We start from the raw sequence: 21,623 nt of genomic DNA on the forward strand, positions 1-21,623 counted from the left end.
TTGCCAATATCCGAATCCCAGGGTGACAGGTGCAAGCCGTCCCTTGAAGCAGCGTGGCTTGTCCAGCATGTCATCCCAGGCAGACAGACATTGGATCCCCTTTGAATGACACCAGAGTTTAAGCCAATTATTAAAGCTGATCATCTTATCTCTGTATTGTGGCATCATTCTTGGTGAAGGTAGGATACTGCTCAAGGTCAGGGTCATACCTGCCTGGGCTACATAATCAGAGAGCTCCTCAATGTCTCTTTTCATGTAGTCCAAGGAGGTGCGTCTCAGGTCGTTTACACCAGCGTGGACAATGACTGAGTCATATTTGTACCTGCTGTTGAGAGACCTGAGTGCTTGCGTTATGTGGCGGATTCTAGCGCCCGACAGGCAGCTTACTGTGACCTTCTCCTTACTCAGTCTGGTGAGCGGGACGTCAGTGTGTCTGACTATGGAGTCACCAATGACTAGTGTGTCTGGCATTGTGTTTGGCCTTAAGGGCTGTGACTGTTTGACACTCTGACTGTGAGGTCTATGTGTTGCAGGTGTTGTGTTCTGAGGTGGTGGTTGTTTGGGTGTCTGCTTTGGTGGCCTCTGCTGTTTTGGTAGATTTTTGATCAGAGCCACCGAGTATGTCTTTGTGTGTTTATGTGTATGATTTGAGGTTGTGATGGTACTATGTGAGACTGGGTCTATAGTGTGTGTGGTAACCTTCTCCTCCTGACTGGTCTTGCCAGTCCTATGTTGAGAGAGCTCAGCCTCCAGTTTGGCCGTATAGTTGCATCTCTCGCATGTATTTGTGTTTTGTGGGAGGAGGAGAGGGTTGTCTGTGTACATGAGGCAATTGTAACATTGCCTCAATATTCCCAGGTTCACCAGCTGAGCAGGAGAGGACACTAGCAACTGATCCCTCGACATGCTAGAAGGACTAGACAAAAAAACTTTAAAAGAGATTCCGGGGGACGTGGTGACCGAGAAATGGGGGTTTGCCTTTTTGGGGTGCTATCTATAAGAGTGCCGTATCAAGGTAATAAGTACTGTAGGAGCAAGTGCTAGGTTTAACAGATAGAGAAAAGTCTACTTGGAGTCAAGTAGAGATGATCTTTTTAGGTATTAGAGAAAGTGCTAGTAACAGGGATGCTTAAAGGTAAGATTGAAAAGAATGCACTCTGCAGTGTGCACTAGAGAAGTTAGATATGAAAGTAGGTAACTTGAGTTTTACCTGTTTAAAAAGTTAAGGTTTAGTGGAGAGTTACTATTTTTAAAACAGCAAGATGGACTGAAAGGGGTGGTTACTTTTGTATTTTGGTACTATGAAATACTGTAGGATGGCCAATAAATTTAAATAATTGAAGGGGTGGGATTTCAAAAGTGATGGTTTTGTGATTACTCACATAAGCCAGTGAAAGTAGAGAGAAATGAGATATATGGTCAGATTAACATAAGAGGCGGGCAACTAGAAAGACAGTGGTATTTAACAAGACAACTTAAATGGGTGGGAGGGAGGGGAAAAATTCTGCCTGACTCAGAACAGAGAGAGCTGTGGTCTCTTTTGAAGTTTTAATATGCTGTTAAACAGAATGCAAGCAAAACACAAGGTAAAGAAAACAAATACAAGTACATGAATACGTGAGAAAACCTACCGGTAAACCAGTGAAAATGGGAGCCAGGTACAGTGGGAATAAAAAGATGGAATCTAGTATTCCAGAATTTAATCAAGACCTATAGTGAAGATAACAGAACAAAATAACATATAGTACGTCAAAACTTAAGCAAAGGCAACAGAAAACCTTATGGTCCTAATCTATAAGCTGAATAGGTGCTGCGGAAAGCTAATGTGGTAAATGGTCTGAATCCTTAGTGATATTTATGGCTTGCTTTTTGGAAAATGCTGTGGATGAAAAAAGTATAAAAAGATGTGAATAAGCAGAATTGGAAATTTCTGATGAATTTTCCTGATGTAAAAGATATCATAGGATAGAATTCAGTATTTATTTGGAACAGAGGGAAACATTTAAAGGACCATTTTCATAGAAATGACTCTATAGTGTCCAAAGGAAAGATGTCAAATGTTTAACATGTAATTGTTGTAAGTATATGATAGAAGGTAGCAATATTTTATTACAGCTAGGATTTCAAGATATGACTAGTTGAGAAATTTGCTTGTAGGACAAGGTTTGGTTTTTATATTATTTTATGTGGGAAATGTTCTGTCTTTTATATAGGGGTTACTACAAGAGAATTCTGTATTAGAGTTTATGAGCATTTGCATGCAGTAAAAAGTATGGATGCAAGTTATGCTTTGGCAAATGTTTTAAATTCACATGATAAATTAATAACACAGATTTTAAATTTTCTGTAATAGATCAAGTGTATAGTTTTGAACAAAGGTTTGATTCTCAGGATGTTTTAAATTGGAAGGAATACTGCTGGCAAATGAGATTGAATGCCTGCAGTTTCCCAGCACTTAATGACAGGAAGATTTTTAAAATTGTATTGAGAAGGAAGGGGTTAAACCATTAGGAAGTTGATCATGTGACTATTAAAAGTGTATTTAATGAATGTTTTAATACAATGAATTTGTCTGATGAAGTTCTGCAGTATGTACAGAATGAAACTGCTTACCTTGTGAATAAATTAGTTATTTTTGGAGTTTTTACAGCTGTATGTCAGTTTATCACTTCATGGCATTTCATATTGCTATTATATATTTAACTGCTAATACCTGTATTTCTGTCTATATGAAACATGCCATTAACATAACATTAGATTAAACCAGCAAGACATAATTTTCCAGAACACTGAGACCCAAACAGGGAGATGTAGTAACAAACAGGGAGATGTAGTAACAAACAGGGATATGTAGTAAGCCACCTGTATCCTGGTTAGGTTTTAGTGTTTATTACTCCTCATTTGAACATGTAGCAAGTACTTTATTGTACAGAGCAGGACAGATTAATGATGATTTAATAAGTAAGACTAAGACATCATACAGATATTGATACATGTTGCACAGAACATATTGCTGCTATTCCTGTCTGCAATTTCTAGGGTTCTAATCCAGCCAGTAGCTAAGTGTTATTGACTATTTTGGGGGCAATAATGTATGTGTACCTGTTGGCTACATATTGTTATGAGCCAGCATTATTCCTCTGTCATAATTTACTTTGTCCCTGCCTCCATGTCACCCTACTGATGTATCTTCTCCCTTCTGTATCATTATTCTTCCACCTCTGCATTTGTACAATGTCTGGCACCAGGTGACAAATGCAAATAAGGCTAAATGCAAGGACACAATTTATGGTATTATCTTGTAATTCTATTGTCTTCATCTGCATTACTCTGTTGCGTTTCATACTGCTGTGCTAAGCTATGTTTAGTCATTGTAATGTACATTTCAACAAGCTGAAGAATTGGATGTACAGATTAAAGTGGTCAGTAGGATAATGAGATGAATACATACATCCACATGTCACCCTACTGATGTATCTTCTCCCTTCTGTATCATTATTCTTCCACCTCTGCATTTGTACAATGTCTGGCACCAGGTGACAAATGCAAATAAGGCTAAATGCAAGGACACAATTTATGGTATTATCTTGTAATTCTATTGTCTTCATCTGCATTACTCTGTTGCATTTCATACTGCTGTGCTAAGCTATGTTTAGTCATTGTAATGTACATTTCAACAAGCTGAAGAATTGGATGTACAGATTAAAGTGGTCAGTAGGATAATGAGATGAATACATACATCCACATTTGCTGAAATCTGCTGTCAAATACTATCAGAATCATGATATCCTATGGGGTGTGCTGAGATAGTACTCAGGTATAATTGTTTTTCTTGGCATGTTGTAAATGTTCAAATACAGATGGATGACAAAAATCTTTCAAGATGTGTTGTCTGACTGCTGTGGATATAAATCTTGGCAACAGCCTCACTTAACACATCACTATCCTGGGGCAATATTAATTTGACTGCTACATATTGTGAAGCCTGTCTTGTATTAATCATTGTGTAAAAGTCAGCACAGAGTAACATAGAGTACTGTTAATTCCCATTCAAAATTCAACACTTCAGGATATGATTAAGCATGTGGTAACAGTTTGCCATCATCAGTGCAATTCAATTTAGCCCTGCTGTGCTCAAACAGTAATTGTTTTATGTTGCACAACATTTATGTTTCTGTATTACTTTCATCATCAGTTGATCTTAATTGCAGAATGCTGTTGACTCAATTCAGTCGTTTAATGTAGGTTTGCTCTGCAGTATTCACACTTGCAACTGTGAGCTTGGTTAACTAATTCTTATTTAATCCATTACTGTTATTTTGCAGTGCACTGTTGTATGTGTGATTTCCATGTCTGTCTTGCCAATAGACATAGTGCAAGCATGAGATAATACAAAGGTGCATTTATCCCAACATGAAGTCGCAGGATCGATTAATTGATAATCCATTAGTGTACAAGAGTCATTGTGTATGTCATCCCATAAAGTGTAACATGTCAGTGTCTCTCACAATAATGCAATGTACATTAAGGACAGCATCTACAGTTCAGTAAGGAAGTATGCCCTTACATGTGACAATCATAGTGATGTTACATTGTCCTGTGCACACATATGTATTTGTTGCATAACCTATGTTGTACGACAGCATCTCTTCCAAACAGTGGATGTTAAAAAAATCTAATTTCTAGTTCACGTTGTTAATGACAGTCTTCTCCTGTGGTGCTTATGACTAATACAGTGCTCTCTAGATTGCGTAACCTAGATAGATAAGAGATTTTATCCCCAATATGGAAGATTTGGGTATGCATGAATGTGTGTGTGTGTGTGTGTGTGTGTGTGTGTGTGTGTGTGTGTGTGTGTGTGTGTGTGTGTGTGTGTGTGTGTGTGTGTGTGTGTGTCTGTGTGTGTGTGTGACTATGTATAACACCTGGTGCTGCATTCACTTCCCCTGAGAAGAATATACTTAACTCTGCTCACAGCTCCCTTATTCCAATTTTTACTGTAGCATCTTTTATGAAATACATTGCTGAGGTCATCCTGACAAAAGTGTACTCTCTACCCTTAAGAATCATACTTCTCCTGTAGATCTTACAATTAATACATTGCTTTAAGTATCGTGTAATTAGATAGGTAGGAGATTTGATGCTGTATCCACTTCCCTGAAGAGAATGCATTTAATTGTGCACACAGTTCTCTTATACCACTTTTTTACTGAAACATCTTCTGTGAAACACGATGATGAGGTCATACTGACAAAAGTGCAGTCTATCTCCCCTTAAGAGTCAGACATCACTTGTGGTGTTTGCAGCTAATACAGTGTTTTCCATGTTCTATAATTAGATTGGAGTTTTGATTTTTAGCTTGAGAAATGAGTGTGTGTGTGTGTGTGTGTGTGTGTGTGTGTGTGTGTGTGTGTATGTGAGAGACACTTGTTGCTGTATCTGCTTCCTCTGAAGAGAATACAATTAAATGTGCACACAGTTCCCTTATCCCAAATTTTATGGAAATATCCCCTATGAAATATACTTATGAGTTTACCCTGACAAAAGTGCACTCTGTACCCTTAAGAGTCAGACTTCTCCTGTGGCACTTGCAACAAATACAGCACTTTCTACATTGTGTACAGTAACTAGAAAGGTATGATGCTCATTGTGCAATAGGTGGAACTTGTGTGCATGTATGTGTGTGAGTGGGGATGTTTACAGTTAGGCGAGCAAGTACTCAATCAACTTCTCTGAATAAATGTTTCAAACTGCTACATAACTCCATAATCTCATAATCCCACCTTTCATATTCACAATTTCTTTTATATACAAGAGTGTAACTATGCCTACTGTTTGTACTTTATTGAGTACAATTTTCTGGGCATTACTTAACAAATTTCTTTTTTGACCAAACTGTGTCCATAACTGTTTAAAATTAATGCTTCCAATAACAATGGTATATATTGAAAAAATGCCCATTTAATGTTTTTAGAGGAAAAGTAATGCAAACATTTAAGTGGGGTGGGGAAAGAACATTTCCATTTTTCAAATGGTAGGTGTTTTGTGTGGCATTAATAAGACCTCACAGTTACAAAATTATATTGTCTACCAACACCCATGGTGCAATGCACTCTTCTGATGAGGTCATTCTTTTGCAAGTGAACTGTTGCTATTTAAATGTCAGACTTTGCCTATGGTGCATGTCTTACACTATTCTCTAGAATTTTTAAATAGATAGGTAGTAGGTTCAAATTCGGCAATGCTTAACTTCTACAAGTGTGACTGGAAATGAATTCAGAAGTGTTTTACACACATTTGCAGTAGCAAATTTTACAACCCAGATGGCGGTAAAATGCATTTAACCACACACATCTCATTGGAAATGCCTGTCATCCCTACACTTGTACTCAGTAGTCTCCTGAGGCACTGGCTGCTGATAGTGTTCTTTACAGATCGTATAAGCAGTTAGGTAAGTGGTTTGAGTACATCAGTGCTTAAGTAGTGTGACTGTAATTGCTATCATATAACAATCACCTCACAATCACCTTTATATATACTTCTAATTATGAGAAAGATTACAGTGACACTCTATGGCACTAGCAAATCCTAGCATCCACATGAAAAATAACTGTTTGACCACACAATGATTATATAATGCTACCATACCTGCAGTATCTCATATTTGGAGTGTGAATTCTCCTGTGTTGTCTGATTTTCATACTGTGTTTGTATATTGTGTAACTACATATGTAGGTTGTTTCAGGCCAGCTGTGAGTATGTCTTTCACCCTCACACTGGGTATACTATTCTTCAAAGACATAAATGATGTGTAGCTGTACAGTGTTATTGTGCAGTGTGACCACTTTTCATCATAAACATCCAGTTAATAAACAGTGGTGATGTCATCCATTTAACTGAGCACTGTCCCAGTTGTACCTCAAAATGCTGTGTGGTGCTTGCAATTTAGGCACTAATAGTTAGCTTGTGATCTTGGTCATTAAATTCAAATCCAGCTATTACTACACAGAGTGTGTTGTGTCAGTCTTATTGTGCTTGTCCATGTCACTAACACTGTTGCCAAACATTTACTTTTTTACACATATAGATATTTAGATATTAATCCATTTTACAAAAAAACTATGATAATCTGTCAGATAGCAATACTTTTATTCTGAGAATGATGACATGATTACTTTTTCCTTTACATAACATATGTAGGAAGTATTATCTTTTGGCATGAGAAAATGAGACAACATGTTGTATGTTGTTGACTTAATACAGTGATCACAGGCACACTTATCCCTTGCAGCAGTAACATGATGTCATGCCTTCACATACTGACATATCTCACAATGAGCGACACTTCTGTAGTGGTGCATTCATCACATGCAATATCATGTATTTTCTGTTGTCATATGCTCGTTGCCTGTTATCATTGTTAGAACTTATACTGTAATCCACCACAGTTATAGTGTGTGCATTTACAGTAAGAGAGGGCCCCACCATCCCTTATTTCTCAGAGATTGTTTACCACACATATATCTGATGTAATAAGTTAACATAGCTGGAGTGTCACAGTAGTGCTAAGACTTGCACTGTAGTGCTTGTGGCTGACCCACATATATTTCATCAGGAGAGTCATATAGCTTGCTGTTCAATTCCTGAAAGGGGCAATATTATATGAATGCACCAACATTGCATAAACGCCATTGTATCTAGTTATTGTTATGCACTTTTATGTTGGACAATGTTATATCATCATAGGTTTTGATTGTATGGCAGTATAATGAGTGTATAGACCACCAAAGTCAAGTACAGATGACCTAGGGGAATTCATACATTTCTTTCATGAAACACAGGAGGGAAGTATAATATTAGCTGGGGACTTAAATTTACCAGAAACAGACTGGAATAATATTGATTCAACAACGTTAGTAAAGAAATTATTCAAAGAGTATATTCAAGAACAACAAATGCTTCAGATTGTAAAACAACCTACCAGGGGACAGAATATACTCAATATTGTTTATGTTCCCAAAGAAATTACTGTAACTTCATGTCAAGTTTTACCACCATTGATGTGCAGTGATCATGGGGTTATTAAGGTTAATTTGTTGCTAGATAATTCTGCCAAACTGAAATCTAAGCCAATGCACAGAAGATTAATTACAGATTATAGGGAAGCAAAACAGTTTCTATATAAAACTAACTGGAGTGAGGTGTTCAGAGGAAAAACTGCAGATGGAATGTGGAAAGTTTTGAAAGAGAAATTGTTTGAGTGCAAAAAGTAAAAAAAATGTTTAACATCGGGATCTAGGCACACAACATCAGGGGGGTATATTTTCATAAGAACAAGATACCTGATTAAGGTGAGAGACAAAAAATATAAGAAATGGAAGAGAGATTGAACTACAATTTTGAAAACTAAAATAAGCTGGACAAACAGATTAAGCATAGTGTTAGACAAGATCAAGAAAAATTTGAAGAAAATGTATATAAATATATTGAGCATAATAGGAAACCTTTTTATGGATGCATAAGATGTGGAAGGAGTAAAGATACACACATTGATAAACTGTGTGCAGATTCTAAATTTTATTCTCAGACACAACAGATCATATATATATTTACAAAATCTTATGCAAAACAGTTTGGCTCCACAAAAGGGGTGGTAAGTTGCCCTAGTGAAATCCAGGTAACCCCAGATACTGGAATCAAATTAGATTATATTGAAAATGAATTGTGCAAACTGGATCCAAACAAAGCACGGGGCGGAGACAGAATAAGTAACAATGACCTGAGAACACTTCAGCAAGAACTTACACTACCATTATATCTGTTATCCACTAGGTCACACAAATATGGGGAGATTCCTCAAGATTGGAGACATGCACTTATTAAACCTGTCTTTAATGGAAAGGGGAGTAGGACAAACCCAGAATCATATAGACCCTTAAGTCTACTTTCATGTTGTGGAAAAATAATGGAGAAGGTAATACTGGATGTTATTGTCAGAACTGGATATGTTGGGAATTGAAACCATATATCAGCATGCATATGTTGAAATTGGACCTATTACCACCTGTAACATGAGGTTCTATAACAATATAATAAGAGCTGTGAATGAAAAATTGTGCTGTGATGTGATTTATATAGATTGAACTTCAGCATTTGCCAGGGTCATACACAAAACACTGATCAATAAATTAGTACAACTATGTATTGATGTACTGTTGATAAGATGGATAGCTGCATGCCTTACAAATAGGATATGGCAAGTATCACACACCAACTGGACAGATGAAATCCTTGGTTACAGTCAAGGTGTCCCACAGGGCTCTGTCCTAGGCCCTTACTTGTTTAGATTGTATCTTTCAGACCTTACTTTTTCATCTGAGGTGTTCTACAGTCTATATGCTGACGACCTGAAATTGGGTAAACTGATTACAAATGTTACAGATAAGGCAAGTCTGCAAAATAATTTGATTAAATTGACCATTTTGGCACAGGAGAATAATATGTTTATAAATAAATCGAAAACTAAGCATATGAGATTTGGGAGACATAAACTAAAGGGTGAATATTTAATGCTTCATACAGTAATTGAAACTGTAGACTCATTTAAGGACCTGGGTATATGGGTAGATTCAGCTATGAGTTTTTCTAATCATATCAACCAATTGGCTAATGATAGTTATATAACTATATGTTGTATAAAAAGATGTATAAAGTCTAGGAAATCAAACATAATGAAGTCATTGTTTGTTAGTTACATTAGACCCAAACTTGAGTATGGAATAACAATATGGAAACCCTACAGGAAAACAAGCATGGATAAACTGGAAAGAGTACAGTGGAGATATACCAAGGGCATCCAAGGATGTGAAAATCTAAGTTATTATAAAAGACTGAAATATCTGAACTTGTACAGTGTTTCTTACATATATTTAAGAGGAGATCTTATTCAGGTATATAGGGCATTTTGGGACAACTACCTCTGAGAATGTTTGGGGTTATCAAAAAGTACTAGACAATCATCAGATAACCTAAGTAGATGATTCTATGGGAATGAGAAGTGTACTAACTGGTTCTCTGACAGAGTAGCTGATGCATGGGACAGACTACCACATTACATTAAAGCAAGTATTAGTTTAGATATTTTTAAGAACAGCCTGGATACTTATTAAGGGAACAAGTGTTTTGGTATATTGGCAAGTTATAAGGGCATTAATGCCCGTGCTTGAAACATTTGCATGTATGTATGTATGTATGTATGTAATGCTTATTTGGGGCACGTCATGTTATGAGTGTTCATGTGGCACGTGCATTGCATACTGGCTTGTGTAGCATACCTACATAGATAGACTGTGGTTCAGTTCTGGGACAGTGTGTGTACTACATGATGGAAACAGCTTCTTTGTCAAGGAAACAATGATACAGTAATGCTCATTGTTGTGTGGACAGTAATATTTGTAGTTCCTTTCCAGCAGTCTGACTAAATCTGATTGTTTGCATTATATTTGTAACTCCATTCTTAATGTATACATTCAATTCATTTATATGTGACAGCCTCCATTGCTATCTAATGTGGCAAGTGCAGTCAATACAGAGGTCTGGGAGAACCTTGTATAATAGGCAGGAGTTTGAATCTGTTAACATCTGTTTGTCGGACAAATGTGTCAGACAACAGTGGCTTGCACACAGACAATAATTATGGAACACTCAGAGGTCCAACTTTTTTAGGCCTTGTCCTACAAGGTAGGTCTTCCATGAACCTTATGTGATAGGAAAGTGTTGCAAGCCCTTCAAGGGTGTTCTTCATGACATGGCCAATACGCGTATTTCAGTGGAAACCATGATTGTTATGCATCCCTCTGATACATGTCTTGGCATGTGTTTGAAAATGACATGATACGAATATTTCTTATGTTATTTATTGCTCACATGCATTACCTATTCACAAGATGAAGAACAATTTTGGAGCAAGTTGGATGAAGTGGTATAGAGCGTACTCAAGGCTGAGACTGCCGACTGGAGCGGATTTCAATCGGCATGTTGGTGAAGGGAACAGAGGGGATAAGGAGGTGATGGGTAGGTATGGTGTTATGGAGAGGAATGCAGAAGGTCAGATGGCAGTGGATTTTGTGAAAAGGATGGACATGGCTGTGGTGAATACTTATTTTAAGAAGAGGGAGGAGCATAGGGTGATGTAGAAGAGTGAAGACAGATACACACAGATGGATTAGATCCTATGCAGGATGGCCAGTCTGAAGGAAACTGGAGACTGAAAAGTGGGGACATTGGACAGTGTAGTTAGGCAGCATTGGATGGTGGTCTGTAGGATGATGTTGATGGTTAAGAAGATGAGGAGGAGAGTGAGGGCAGTGCCAAGGATCAAATGGTGGAATTTGACAAACGGATAACTGTAAGGTGGAGTTCAGGGAAGACTTAAGACAGACACTAAGTGTCAGTGAAGAGTTACCATATAGCTGGGCAGCCACAGCAGAGGTGGTAAGAGAGACACATAGAAAGGTGCTTAGTGTGACATCTGGACAGAGGAAAGAGGACAAGGAGACATGGTGGTGGAATGAGGAAGTATAGGAGAGTATACTGAGGAAGAGGTTGGGGAAGAAGAAGTGGGATTGTCAGAGAGATGAAGAAAGTAAACAGAAGTACAAGGAGATGAAGTGTATGATGAAGAGAGAAGTGGTGAAGGCTAAGGATAAGATGTATGGTGAGTTGTATGAAACGTCTGACACTGAGGAGGGAGAAAAGGACCTGTACCAATTGACTAGACAGAGGGGCCAAGCTGGGAAAGATGTGCAGCAGGTTAGGGTGATAAAAGATAACAAGGGAAATGTTCTCACATGTGAGGAGTGTGTGCTGGGCAGATGGAAAGAGTAATATGATGGATTGATGAATGAAGACAGTGGGAGAGAAGGTTGGATGATGTGGGAATAGTGAATTAGGAAGAGCAATGGATTAGCAAAGAGGAAGTAAGGATAGCTATGAAGAGGATGAAGAATGGAAAGGCTGTTGGTCCAGATGGCATACCTGTGGGAGCATGGAGGTGTTTCGGAGAGATGGCAGTGGAGTTTTTAACCAGATTGTTTAACAAAATCTTGGAAAGTGAGATGATGCCTAAGGAGTGGAAAAGAAGTGCATTGGTACCAATTTTTAGAATAAGGGTGATGTGCAGAGCTGTAGGTACTACAGAGGGATAAAATTGATCAGCCCCAGCATGAAGTTATGAGGAAGAGTAGTGGAAGCTAGGTTATGAAGGGAGATGATGAGTAGTGAGCAAAAGTACAGTTTCATGCCAGGGAAGAGCACTACAGATATGATGTTTGCTCTTAGGGTGTTGATGGAAAAGTATAGAGAAGGTCAGAAGGAGGTGCATTGTGTCTTTATGGACTTAGAAAAAGCATATGACAGGGTGCCTAGAGAGGAGTTGTGGTATTGTATGAGGAATTCGGAAGCAGCAGAGAAGTATGTAAGAGTGTTACAGGATATGTATGAGGGCAGTGTGACAGTTGTGAGGTCTGCAGTAGGAGTGATGGATGCATTCAAGGTGGAGGTGGGATTACATCAAGGATCAGCTCTGAGCCCTTTCTTATTTGAACTGGTGATGGACAGGTTGACAGACGAGATCAGACAGAAGTCCCCATGAACTATGATGTTTGCGGATGACATTATGACCTGTAGTGACAGTAGGGAATAGGTTAAGGAGACCCTGGAGAGGTGGAGATATGCTCTAGAGAGGAGAGGAATGAAGGTCAGCAGGACTAAGACAGAATATATGTGTGTGAATGAGAGGGAGGCTAGAGGAATGGTGAGGATGCAGGGAGTAGAGCTGGTGAAGGTGGATGAGTTTAAATACTTGGGATCAACAGTTCAGAGTAATAGTGAGTGTGGAAGAGAGGAAAGAAGAGAGTACAGGCAGGATGGAGTGGGTGGAGAAGAGTGTCAGGAGTGATTTGTGACAGACGAGTACCAGTAAGAATGAAAGGGAAGGTCTACAAGATGGTAGTGAGACCAGCTATGTTCTATGGGTTAGAGACAATGGCACTGATGAAAAGGCAGGAGTTAGAGCTGAAGGTGGCAGAGTTTTGCACTGGGTGTGATAAGAATGGACAAGATTAGAAATGAGTATATTAGAGGGTCAGCTCAGGTTGGATGCTTTGGAGACAAAGCCAGAGAGGTGAGATTACATTGGTCTGGGCATGTGCTGAGGGGGGATGTTAGATATATTGGGAGAAGGATGCTAAGTATGGAACTGCCAGGTAAGAGGAAAAGAGGAAGCCCTAAGATAAGGTTTATGGATGTGGTGAGAGAGGACATGCAGGTGGTTGATGGGACAGAGCAAAATGCAGAGGACAGGAAGAAATGGAAACAGATTATCCGCTTTGGCAACTCCTAATGGGGGAAGCTGAAAGAAGAAAGAATAGTACCTAATCACAAGATAATCATGCTCTATATTTCATGTCTTCATCCAGTCATGTCTTCATCACAGCAATTTTTTTCATCACACTATACAGTGTAATGGCAGAATAGAGATTCCATAAATATTTCTTACTGTATGGCATGCTGCCAGACTATCAGAAAGTTTGACTGGTCCTCTGTTACAACATTTTTTTATTGTTTTGCTGATTTGGAATTGTTGTTATGTTACTTTTCCCTATAATTCCATGTGAGCATGCCCAGTATTACAATGTCAGTGATGCTGGCACATCACCATTATAAAAACTGGACTCATGAAACATCATCCAGTATGTCTTGTCATTTGTCACTTATGTATGTTGTGTGTTATTATATTAACATTTAACATTTATATAACTATACAACACTTACTTGTCTAGTACATGTTTCTAGGTGATAAACCCCTTTCCTTGGTGCTACTGTCATTTCTTTGCAAAGCCATGCACATTTCTGATGTACCTGACATTACAGCTGTAAGGTCCTTTTGTTCTTGTGTATACATGCTGAGGTGGAGAATATAGTAGTGGTTTTGGCTAGAAGACATAAACTCCCTGTATATACATATCATATGCAGTAACTGCAGTCTATGCAGTCATCCCATAATGTATCTTCTGCCCTTGCTAACTGTTATCTCAAGTCAGCATTTAATTAACATGTATGTCACATTTTCTCTCCCCTGTGTTACACTGTAGATTTATGTCCCTATCACATCCTTTATTAGCATGTCCGATTTTATTTATGTGCATAACTGGAAGATTATCATTGACATTAATCATCAGTACATCAATATTGCAGGATTTTTGTCAGAAATACTATACACTTTGTCACATTTGCCTGCGATATATGAGTACCCTTTAAATATTTTCCTTTCAATGTTAATTAATTATTCAGTATAACACAATTTGTGTACAGTTGCCCCATTTCACTTCCCCTTGTTCTGTATTCTTTCCCTGTAGTTGCCCTTAATATGTCTGGGCCACAGCACATGCTTGTATGTGAGCATTGCCTATATGAAACCTGTTTTGTTTTCATTCTGTGTGCATGCTTGTAAGCAACATTTCATGGCTGCGAACACCACTGCTGGCCGCGAAAAGGTGCGTGCAAATGTGTCGGTGCAATGAGCAGCATGATTACTCGATTAGCAATGCTGTTCATCACACTAAAATTCTTATATCATGTAGGCGTAGCACAGCACCTGAATGATTGTTACTGGATTCCATGGCATGTGGATTTGTGCTCTATCCTAGTTAACAAATAAATAGCTAAAATATCATTTTTGCCAGTTAAATATCAAACAGCTAGAAGAAAAAAAACTTCCGTATCCTTTAAAGATCCTTTCCTTGATTTTACCACCCTAACTGTGCATCTACTCCATCTATGACTTGTTGTCATAAATGCTAATTAATATTTAACTCTTTTTTTATTCCCACTAAAGGATTTGTCCAGTGGCTTCCATCCCTGTGTCTCATTAGCTCATTTATTCATTTCTAGCAGTAATGGCTAGGCATCACCAGTCTGGGAAAGTGATGTATGTCTCATTTTTTTTCTGTCTAGCAGGCCTTATCAGTCCATACTTTACCCTAGAAGACTAGATTCAAAAATGAGCAAGTGGGACAGACATTGGTCCTAGTACTTTCTCCTCCCCATGGGTGTCTTGTGGACTCTACAACTGCTGCCTGGTTAGGGGGAGGCATGCAAACTTCCATACACATCTATTTTCCCAACTTACCTATTCTCTCAACACTGCACCAGAGCAAGCCTATGCAGATGTACTGTGATCAATTATTCACCAACAAGTAGATATTGTTAACTCATTAAGTCTGAGTATCGCCTCCAGGTGCATCTGCAGTGAGCTATTGCTTGTTCATATTTGCATCAATAATTCCAACAACATGCTATGTTCAAGGTTTTAAAAGAATTCATCTTAAAGCACAATGGCAAACTCAACTGGATTAATATTTAACTTCTGTCTAGTGCAGATAAATAGATATTAACTGTTTTATGATATTAATTTGCATAGGCATAATTTTCACATTTTTCTAAATATCTCAATAACCAAGTAACACAGAATTCTTTAGTCTCATAGGGATTCTCTCAGCTAGATGAATAAAATGCTGCTGATAGTATGTGTGTAACTTGAGTGGTTGCTGTGATATTGTAAGTTGTTTACAAAATATTACAAATGTAATATTTGCTGTGTTTACTGTGACTTAAAAAATTTGGTTTAAGACCTAGAACCTAAGGAATACTACTACTATAAAAATAGTTTGTGCTGAAGTCCCTGCCATTTATACTTCCTTCACAACCACTATGATTCCAGAGATATGGACATTTGTTTGAATTGTGAGAAAAAGAAGTTATGTCTTACCATACTGTTCCATCTGTGTTGTAGATCTTCATTCATTCCTTACGATTAGGACTTCAGTTCTGTCCTCAGAACCAACATGGCCCATTCACAAGCTCGCGCCAGCCAAAAAGCTCTTGAGCTAAATCGTACCCATAGTGCCCCTCTTCCAGTCTCTTCAGATCGAGTTTGCCTACCCTGCACAAAGGTGCTATCAATGAAGAAAGGACAGGTATATAAATTGGAGGCCCTGTCTGATCAGATGCCCTAACCTATGACGGCCCCCAAAGTCCACCATGAGTCCAGGTAGGGGGAAGGAGGGTGGGATGTAAGGAATAAATGAAGATCTACAACACAGATGGAAAGTTATGGCAAGACATAACTTCTTTATCTGATGTAAATTTTCATTCATTCCTTACGGTAAGGACTGAATCCCCAGCTACTTGCATTCTGGGTGGCCCTATGGAAGGGTAGATCATGCCTGCTCCACTTGGTCAACTTCTTTGAGTCAGTCACCAGAGCAGTGGATGAAGGCAAGGTGGTTCATACAGCGTACCTTGATCTGGCCAAGGCTTTTGATACCATTCCCCACTCAGCAATCATAGAAAAACTCACTAAGCTTGGCATCAACCCCTATGTCACTAGGTGGGTTGCAAACTGGCTCACAGATAGAACCCACATTGTGAAAGTAGCTGACTTCAAGTCAGACTGCCGATTAGTCATGAGTGGAGTCCCACAGGATTCAGTCCTGGTTCCTTTCCTGTTTGGTATCTACTTCTTTGAAGTCCAGGCCAACATGAAGGGACTCTGGCTGACAAAGTTTGCAGACGATTGCAAGTTGGGAGCTATTATTAACTCCCCAATGATGCTGACATCCTACAGAATGGCCTCACTGTGACCAACAACTGGTATCAGAACAATGGCCTTAAGCTCAATGCCAAAACATGTGTCGCCATCCCCTTTGGGAAAAACCCGGTTTCCATGAATTACCACATTGATGATAGTCCACTGAACACAGAAGACGTTATAAGAGATCTGGAACACAGGTTGACAGCTACCTCTCTTTTGATCACCACATTGCCACTGTGGTCATAAAGTCCTTCTATGTGGCACATCTCATTACTAAGGGTTTTGCATCCAGGAAGAAAGAGGTCATTGTCTCCTTCTACTCTTCCCTCATTAGACCAATCATCGAGTACAATGCCCCATTTGGCATGTACCTCACTAAACACCTGCAACAATTGGAGAGGCTGCAAAAGTACCTCACAAAGAGGATCCTAGGCCTTAAACACTTGTCCTGTATGGACAGACTCAAAAAAACTCCAACTATTCTCTGTCTCATATCGCCTACTTAGAGGTGATCTCTGCTTGACTTACAAAGCCCTGTCTGACCCAGCTCTGTTAGAAATGCTACATCTAAAGAAATCCAAATCCCTCCGCACCACACACTCGAGACCTCAACCTCATTACCACAATCAACAGAACATGCTGGAGGGACAGGTTCATAACCTAGATACTGCCCATGCTCTGGAATAGACTTCCCATACATGTCAAGCAGAGTACTTCACTGGCCCTCTTCAAGAGAAATCTTGATGAGTGGATGGGAAATAGAAAGTTCGCCTTGGGGATCACTGCAGTGGGTCTACTTGATAGAGGCACTGGGAACTAACGTTGGGCGGCATGATGCCAGGGCACTTCTATGGGCTAAGCTTGTAAAGGCTCCAGGGCCATTAGCCTAGTATACACCTATGAACCTGTGAACCGAAATAATGACATACATTTGAGTTTCAGACTTTAAATCATTCAGAAAATGTATGTTAAAACAAGCACTGTACTCTAGCAGCTTTCTACATTTATAAGAGCAATATTTAAAATACGTCCCTATTTTTGGGTCTCCACCCCCCCCCCATTTTGTTGGGCTTTGTCCAGATTCCTTGCACTAAGAAGTTGAGAGGTATGCTACTATTACTTTTTAAAATGTTCCTTAATGAACTATCTATAACTATGCAGTAATCAAGCAAATTTAATTTTCTTATTCAGATGTAAAATTCTGTGACTATGAAACTGTATGAAAATAAATACTGATATCTGTATGTGTATATGTCACAAACATATTGCCATTAAACTAAAACATGATTCTGTGTTTGGAGCATACATCTCAAACTGTCCAGATTTTTGCCTCCTATTTTTGATCTGTTCGTCATTAAATTTGCGGATTTCTGTCAAATCACTGAAGAATGAAGTTACTAAATAATGACATACATTTGAGTTTCAGTCTTCATATCCTTCAGAAAAATGCATGCTAACAAAAATCCTATTATTCTAGCAACTGTCTAACTTTATATATGAGCAGTATTTCAAATCTGCCCCTATTTTTGGACCTTTGTCCTCCCGTTATTTTAGAATGTCTAGATTTCATGCATTAAGCGGTTGAAAGGTATAGCATGAGTTTGTGTGTTCATGTGTTTGTGTGTGATTTGTGTGTACTCAAACGTGTGTGTGTGTGTGTGTGTGTGTGCGTGTGCGTGTGCGTGCGTGCGTGCGTGCGTGTGTGTGTGTGTGTGTGTGTGTGTGTGTGTGTGTGTGTGTGTGTGTGTGTGTGTGTGCGCGCGCGCGCTCGCGAGTGCACACGTTTGAACAGTTTTTCTATAGGATACCAGTAAATTAATTCAGGCAACAGTACACAGTTTGCATTTGCATTAATAAATCAAAAGGTATACTAATTTCACATTTTTACATCAAAATAAACAACAATAAAGACTGGTCATGGCATATGGCATATAATTTTATCCTAGTTTAGATAATTGTTTAAACAAAATTCCACTTTCGAGTTATTTCCCCAGAGGAATTCAGTGGGTAAACTGTGAATCAGCACCCCTCTCATCATTTAAATTGACAAAACTCAGTCTTGCAAAACATTTTAAATGTTTCAGTTACATAACAGGAATAATCCCTTGAAGGTTTGAAATAAAGGTAACTCTTAATTCCAGCTGGCAAGAGCCTTTGGATATTAATCATGGTCACTTATGAGTGAATGGCACCAGAATGCCTTCTCCTAGAATAAATATTATTACAGTCTTAGTCCCTCTTTCTTTGTCTCTCTCTCTCTCTCTCTCTTTCCCTCTCTTTCTCTGTCTCTGTCTCTCTCTCTCTCATACACACACGCTCAAACACACACACACACACACGCTCAAACACACACACACACACACACACACACACACACACACACACACACACTCAAACACACACACACACACTCATCTATATCTACCTATCTATCTATCTATCTATCTATCTATCTATCTATCTATCTATCTGTCTGTCTGTCTGTCTATCTATCTATCTATCTATCTATCTATTTACACACACACACATACATGCATTTGTGTGTAGCTATGAAATACAGAAGCAGATTTTCATTTATTTATTTAAATTTGTTTACTGGGGTAGAGCACTGATCAAACAATGACCAATTACAAGCTAAGCACAGGTTACATCATAATGTAACAAAACAATGTGCAGTTTACAAATAACAATGGTTGACATTTATGAATCAGCACAGACAATCTGACAGTGCATACATAGAAGATCTAACAAACTAAATATGTGCACAGTTACATAACTGCAAAAGAAAAGGGAGAACAGAGTTAACATAGGAAAAGTAGAAGTGGTAGAGATATGGGCAGCTGCTAGGTTAGGAAAGCCAGTAGAAACCTGTAAGATGGCAGAGAGGACTAGATTATGGGTAGATAGTTAACAGTAGTAATGGTGTGGTAAGCTGAATCACAGTTTAGGATGAGTGAGTTAATCATGTAGAACAGATATGTCTGAAGTTAAGATACTACATAGCTGGAGAAACCAGTTTATGTGATATTGTCTTTTAGATGGACAGTTGCATTCAGACTGTGATATGTCTTTTAGATGGGCAGTTGCATCCAAACTGTTTCAGTAAGTATTATTTGAACTGTGGTCTGAATATGGAGTGTTTTGTGTCAGATAAATAATGAGGAAGCGACTGCCGCAGTTTTAGGGTCAGTATTGAGAAGCAATGGCAAGTAGAGTCCAGTCTGAAAAAAATGTTTTTTTTTAGAGAAGGACTGGATTTTGCTTGCCTTCTTAGGTTATTTGTTTGAGAGGCAGCAAAATGTTTGGAAGAGAGAGGGGAGGGGGTGTCAAATTTGAGTACTTTGAAAAGTAGGGAGCCAAGATGAAGATTTAACCTGGCCTGTACTGGAATCCAATTAGCCTTTGAAAGAGTAAAGTAGTAATAGCTATAAATCAACATATTTTATTGGTGAGGGTCTGAAGCTTGGCAGTGTTTTTGACAGAGGCTGATGCAAACAAGGGGAGATACTCAAGTTGAGCAAAAAGATACCTTTCCTATAGCAGCCCTTGCTGGATGTGAGAGGAACTGAGATCTGTTGTTGGACCAGAAAGAGTAGACTGTTGATCTTGGCTCTCTCAGCTGCTCTGTGTGCAGATGGAAGTTTAGTGATTGGTCTAGCCAGCTCCAAAATATTTAAAGGGGGTGATGGTTTCAGTGTGATATTATCACATTCAAAAATATTAAAGGACTGGGGGTATTCAGATGATCTTTTATGTGTGCCAAAGAACATGGAGTTTGCTTTTTTTTTTTTTTTTTTTTTATTTTTGGCATTAAGCAGTAGGTTTTTGGAGTTTAGCTAGTGCTGTAGTTGAAAAAGGTTGGTACTGGAAAAAGATCTGTAGTATAATCTCTCCCTCAAACATATATGATACATGTGGACAGACAAATAGGAACAGAATATGTACAGCTATACATGGAGGAATTCAAGAAGGTACTGTGACATGTGCAACTAGGTTTGCAAATTGGGGTACTTTTCCCTGATTCAGCAACTGCCCTAACATGGTGCTGCACAGTTCTCTACCATGAAGACATGTAGGACCACACACCATGGCCACAATGAATGCCAATGTGGCATTCTGGGGGGAGAGGCATATGCCAACTAGCCATGTACTGTCTCCCCAGTGCCACATCCAGGAAGGCATCTAAATAGCTGAATGATTCAAGAAATCACTTGGCCATGTAGATCAGTGCAGCCACCCCACCATATCATGGCAATGAACACAGCCAAAAGGCTGTGTTCAACTGTATGCCACAAATGTGGCACAGGGATCAAGGGATGGGGAGGAAGCCACTAGACACCAGGGAATACTCCTAAAAGGAAGTGCCATGAGGGTACCACCAGTAATATGGGGAATGGGGAGTGGAGGATGCACTAGACCACCGGGGTTACTTTTAAAGTGCCATAACAGTACCAACAGCAGTGCAGGGATTGAGTATTGGACCGATGCACTAGACCACCACAGAATACTCTTAAACTGTATGCTGATCAACAGCTTAGCTTCAGCTCTACCAATGTGAAAAAACTGACAGATAATGCTAGGCACTCTTTCAGTTTTAGTAAATTCTGTTATCGGCTATTAAGTACACTGCCTGGATGCCAGCAAAGAAGAAACTTAGAGAGCCTGATAGGAAATCAACTAGAAAAGGTAAAGAGAAAAAAAAACATTGACTCGTAAGAATCTTGTAGCTGTCCAGCAAAAAGCAGTTCAAACTCCAGATTTGGTGCAAGACATGGCTTCCAGCAATCTAGAGAAAAAAGAAAAGTCAAATGTGCTCAGAGCTGATTAAAATAAATGAAACATTGAACAAGTATGTCAACTCAGATAACAAAATGCTGGAGAAAATGGAAGAAGCTTTAAATAGTTATTCAGATGAAATAATAAAACTACAAAAATCAGAGAGGTCAAAATGAAGAAAAGGCCGACTGAG

The sequence above is a fragment of the Protopterus annectens genome, chromosome 16.part0, assembly GCF_019279795.1.
Source record: "Protopterus annectens isolate FY-2018-M chromosome 16.part0, PAN1.0, whole genome shotgun sequence".
NCBI lineage: Eukaryota > Metazoa > Chordata > Ceratodontiformes > Protopteridae > Protopterus > Protopterus annectens.